The sequence below is a fragment of the Sturnira hondurensis genome, unplaced genomic scaffold (assembly GCF_014824575.4).
Source record: "Sturnira hondurensis isolate 20B ecotype Veracruz unplaced genomic scaffold, ASM1482457v3 Scaffold0007208, whole genome shotgun sequence".
Taxonomy (NCBI): Eukaryota; Metazoa; Chordata; class Mammalia; order Chiroptera; family Phyllostomidae; genus Sturnira; species Sturnira hondurensis.
Window position 1 is genome coordinate 3,969,071 of NW_028079839.1, and position 6,000 is coordinate 3,975,070.

Here is a 6,000-nt window from a genome sequence, read left to right on the forward strand (position 1 = left end):
GAATGGAAGCAGCACCTTCCAGAACAAGACTGAGGCGACCCTCACCGCAGGCGCTCCTCCAGGAAGGGCCGGAAGCCTCGGAGCCTGCAGGACAAGGCCGGCGCGGGGTCCGCAGAAGGTGGACTCGGGTCTCCACGTGTAAATTCTTCTCCTTGGGCTGGCGGCTCTCCTTGGTTGGGGCCCCAGTGGACAATGAGGGAGAATGGATCCGGTTCTATTTAGCAGATGTTAAAAATCTAAAGTATAAACATTTAAACACACTGAACAGGGAAGAAATTGTATTTTGAGAGAATGGATTTTGTTCTAAATCAGGTCTGCAGGAAAATTCAGAATATTGTGGCCTTTAATCCATTATGGAGCTGACTTGATACACCGGGGTACTATTTTCAAGAAAAGAAACCCAAGCGCTATTGTTTATGTCAATAAAAAAAAAGCACTTTTCCAGGCTGGATTCCGACAGAACTTCCCGTAGCTTTGCGGGGCAGTAATGGGGCCGGCAAGCTCTCACAAGCCCCCCTGCCCGCCCCCAGCTCCAGGGAGGTGGCCCTTGGGAATTGCAGAGACTCATGGGGCCGTGGGGGCGGGGGCCATGCCAGGCCCCCCGGGACGTGCCTGCGCCTGGAGAGCCCACCCAAGGAGCCGACAGGTGCGAACTTGGGTTCCAGGGCAGGACCCTCGAGGGGCTTCACAGAACCACTCGGGTGTGGAGGGAGGGGTGGGGGGCACCCTTGGCTCTCTCCACACCCCTGTGAGTGGCAGAAGCCGTGGCTGTGGGGGGGCCGGGGCTTCCGGGAGGCACCTGCTCCTGAGGTCTCCCAGCCACTGCAGGGAGTAGAGCAGGCCTGCGGAGCATCCTCTCCCAGAAACCCTTCCTCCGGGAGTCCCTGGGGCTGAGGGCGGCAGTATGTCCCCTAACCGGGTCCTGACCGGAGGCCGAGCCCCATAGGACTTACCCACCAGATGGCCACATGACCGTAGCCAACGAGCTGGTCCTAGGGGCTGGCAGAAAGGTGTCAAAAAATTAGAACAAACATCTGTTCCAGTTTCAGAACACAAAACTTTATCCTATCTTTAATCAAAACCACATTAGAGAAAATATTTGCTCTGAAACAGCCCTCCCCCACGCTGGTCCCTGGTCTAGCTCCCAGACTTCGGCCCTGGGGCCCTCTCCGGGGGACCCACCTGCCACCTGTGGCTCACTCGGGGGTTCCGGCCCCGGCCTGCGCCGCTCGCCCCACCCCACCCCTCCTCAAGCCCTACTTCTCTGCCAGGCCCGCCTCTGCGGCGACAGCCAGTGACCTGCAGTGGGGCCCCAGGCCTGGTGTGTGCGGTGGCCCCGTGTGGAGGACTTGCTGGGCTCCCCTTCCTGCCACCCACGTGTGGGGTACGTGGGAAGGCGGCAGCAGCCTCCGTGCCCTGGCTTCCAGAAGGCCCCTGGCCACAAGGACCGGCCCCACCAGCCGCTGTGGGCCCTGGGGACCAGCTGCCAGTCTGGGGCAGGCCTGGGCCTGCCGGGGGCAGGATGGCACGTAGCCCTCGGGAGCGGAGCTGGAGGGGACGAGAAACAACCACTTAACATCTATTTAGAGCCTGAGAACATTTGCGGAATCCAGCCCCGTGACTGTTGAAAAGATGCAAATCTGGTGAACTAATCATCTGTGTGGCCGCGGGCTGTTTCCCCGAACACCCTGATTCCTCACAGGAGCCGGGTATTCGCGGCAGACGCAGGCAAGGCCAAGTTCATGCTGCTCCGAGGTAGCCCCTGAGAAAACTCCACCAAGTGCTGCACAAGAAGCTTTGTTACCTCAGGAAGACAGTTCGTCAAGGAAGCAAAAAAAAAAAAAAGAAAGAAAGCCATGCACACACTCACACACACTCACACACGGAGTCCTTGGGCGGGCGGCAGGGAGCGAGCGGGCCCCAGCCCCCTCTCCCTGGGTCCCCACTGACGTGGCTCACCTCACTGCAGAGAGAAAGGCGATTAAGGCAAAGATCTCTGTCCAGTGCAGCTTTCAGTCCTCCATGAAATACTCTTTCAGACGTTCAAGAATACACACACCTACAAACGAGGGGCGTACACTCCACTACTGACTCTCGCCCGGGACCTGCCCCCCACGGGACGCGACTGCCAGACGCCGCCAGGGGAGCGGCCTGCCGGCCATCAGACGGAGCCCGGCAGACGATTTCAAGCCAGGGGACGATCTATCCCGGGTCCTGGGGCCCCCCTGGCCGCTTCCTCCCCTGCCAGTTGGCAGAAACTGGGGCGGGGGGGGCACACGGGCAAAACGGAAGAGCAAGGCAGTAGCTGTGACACAGAACTCTCCCTGTGCCTCACCGTGGACAAGACTCGGGAGGGACGCGGTGACAACGGACCCAAAACGCCACAGCCCGTGAACAAGATACTTCATCAATTTGCTGAGTATAAATCACGTCCTAAAACTCCGGCCCACGAGGATGGAGACTTTCAGCCACGGCCCCGAGCAGCGTGATACGAGATGCCCATAAAACACTTTACTGTGTTTTCATGGAGAGCGAGTGTGAAACAAGCTTGATGGGAAAACAAAAACACATAGAGATTAGGAGCCGTTACTCGATTCCTTCCCCCTACCCTGGTCACACTGGCTGTTTGTTGCCTTCCTTTTTTTTGTTTTGTTTTTAAGGAACTGGAAAAGAAGGCACTTGGAACTGCAGACAACAGTGTTTGGGTTTGCCAGCACATGAAGTGGTTTATTTGGCTTACAACTCGGTCAAAGAATTGCACGCGGCCTGTTTGCGTGCGTGTCCGTGTGCACACGTGTGCTTCACACAAGGCACGGGAGAGGCAGGCGAGTGACAGCAGTGTCGTTCGGACACGGCTCTATCTATGCAAACTGTGTTTGGTTCTCTGTCCTTTTCTCCCCTCGGAGGGCTCGGGGGATGCTCTCATTCCAAAACACTGCAAAAAGCATTTCTGCAAATTGCTTTGCTTGTCCACCTCTATACATTACACAGCCCAGGATAAGTGAGGGACCCTTCCACGCCAAATGCCTTTTTCTTCTTCTTTTTTCTTCTTCTGCATTTTTTGTAACAACATAAAAGCCACTGTTATGACAAGGAGTCTGGTAGTTCATTCTTTCATTTATAATTTAACCACAGCCTATATAACATAATCCAAAAAATATGGGGCATGATTAGTATAAAAATCAAATACAGTGGAGGCTTTTTTGAATACTCGAGAACAAAACAAAACCCAAAAAAGGAGCAAGGGAGAAAACGGGGCCGTCATCTGAATATACGCGGTATTCCTTTAATACTTCATTTTAAACTACTTAATTGTGTTTTTAAGCTTTGGTTCCTGTAATTCTGCAAGACGAGGCATTCCAGTGAGAAAACAGATGGTGAGGGAGTTTTAAACCACACAGCAAGAGAGCATCATAGACTTATCTGCTGTTTCGGTGCCACGAAAATCCACCGCTGAATTTACCCAGTCACCCATTAAAGGAAGAAAGGAATTCAAGGAAAAGGGGGCTTCCCATCCCCTAATGCTGCGGGAATGAGTGAAATGTGGTGTCAAGTTCAAGTCAGAGTGCCGGGGAGCTTCACGACTTTTTACAAGAGCAGCAAGGAGCAATTAGCAACCGGAGGCTGAGGAGCTCTTTCAGGCTCACAGCGGTCGGCAAAAGCCGCCGACCAGGCCAGCTTGAGCCCCTTCCCTCCCCACTTAGCCTTCCAAACGGCCCTTCTCAGGGGGCCCCGGGTTACATTCGTCCCTAATAAGTGGATCGCAAAACCGGGGGATAGATAGATAGGTGGTAGCTAGGTAGATATTTGCTTTTATTTTTGAAGCACCTTTGTAACCGCCCCTTTAAATAGTGCTCGGTGTGAAAGGACAACTGTGTCCCCACAACATGATTTTTAGGAGAGGGACTGAATCGGCGGTTTGTGTGGGTGCTGCCGGTGCCACAAAGCTCCGGCGGGGGGGGGGGCGAACTCGGGCATGTTCAAGGGAGGCCAAACACTGTCAACCAAGGTTTACTTTACAAATGCCTCTTCGGCACCACACACACCAGTGTGTGTGCGTGTGCACGTGTGCGAGCGTGTGTACGGTGTGTGTGAGTCCTCCGGGCTCCCGGGCGAGCAGGGGGGTGGGGCTGGGGCAGAGGTGCGGGGAGGGAAGCAATGCATATCATTATTCAAATGACAGTCACATCCACCCTTAAATTACACTGTGTCTCTCGTCAGAAATTGTTTCCCGTACTGTCATATGCTGCCATGGTGGACGTTAATTAACGCTAAATTACAACGGAATTACGTGTTCTGGCCACGAGAACACCGAATGACTCCATTATGAATAATATTATCACAGTAAATATTAAAGAACCTGCCTGTGGTTTTTCACTAATTACAGAGTGTTGATAACTACGGAGGATCTTAAGTTAACATCAACTTTCAAATGTAACGGCCAAACGGCGGAGCTCGGATTCCCGCTGCTCCGAGAACCTAGCCCGAGACCCGGGGGGTGGGGTAGGGGGAGGCCGGGGCCCAGCTGCCGCGGCGCTGGGTCTGACTGGTCCAGGGGACGGAGGCTCCGCTTCCCGCCTGCAGTCCCCTTCGAGCCTTGTGCTCTCCGCACAGATGTGTGTGGCTCCTTCGCTGGGCAAACGCTTGAAAAAACCCACGCACAACTTAGCCTGAGCCTCTCGTTTTGGTGGGTGGTCATTTCATCTTTAAGGAAGAAACATCCTTAACCCTTTCCCAGTTCCCACTGAAAAGATTTCAAAATACCCTGGTGGTATTTTTTTTTTTTTTGCAAGGCAGAAGGAAGTGGGCAAAGAATAATAAGGTGTTAATCTTGATAATTAGTGCACAAAAGCAATTAGGAGTCTAAGAACCTTAAGGCACAGAAAGCGATTTTTTTGTTTATTTGCTTACCTTATTAAGGAAAATATCTGTCTGAATTAATTGCTAATGAATGGGAAGAAGGCTCAATAGCAGCGGGCTTAATGAACAGCCGTGTCGAGACGGTCACCAGCCCCAAATCATCAAGGATCGCCAGCCGACACACGACTCAAAATTTCTGCCCAATTTTCTGTTTGCAAAGCAGTAAATTATTTACATTTATTGTGCTTATTTAAGCACTTAAATGACTATGAATAGAGGGCAGGCACGTTTAAAAAATATAGAACCATTACACAAGTCTACTGCTAGGAATTCCTGTTATTTCCCCCTGAAGGCTGCTTCCCGACTTTTCTAATCTCTCTTTTATAACAATTCATGAAAAAGGCCATTATTACATTGAACATGTTTTAATAAGTTATTTATTATTTCAGATCCTTTAAGAGGCGCTGCGTGGAAGTCACATCACACACAGGGTGAGCAGCCCCTTCCAGACACACCCGGGCGCCCAAGCCTCGTGCGGGAGTTTCCCCGCAGAACCCGCCACGCTGCCCCTCGTCAGCAGCAAGCGCCCGGGGCTCTCCACCATCACTCACGTCCGCCCCGCGCCGTTCGAACAAATCAATTACACTGATTATTGTCTTTGAAAAGGATCGTGTCGTGTATGTACTTCCTTCAACGGTTACTCGTTTGCCTGCGGTGGCCGTGAGTGTTTCAGACACGCAGCTGCTGTTTCGTACCAGTCACACCGTCTTCAGCGGCAGCTCCGTGCCAGGCGCGGCTGCAGCCCCCAACGGCCCTGCGTGTTCTCACAGCCCTCCGGCCACATCACCAGGCGGCCCGCCGACCACTGCCCACACCAGAGGTGGCCCCCCTCCATCACACCGAGATGAAGAGAACAGGACAAAGCACACAAGGAGGGCACGCTAGGCGAGCCCCCGGGAGCAGGAAAAGAGAGGGGGAAATGGAAAAAGGAAGCCAGACCCCTGGCAAGAGGGAGAGAGAGAAATCTCTGTGATTCAGCCCCTCGGCTGGGATCAAGCAGCAGATTCAAGTGTTTCCTTTCCCCTCGTTCAGGTTATTACAGTGAAAACTTTGCTGTGTTTTCCGACCCAGGCAGACGCT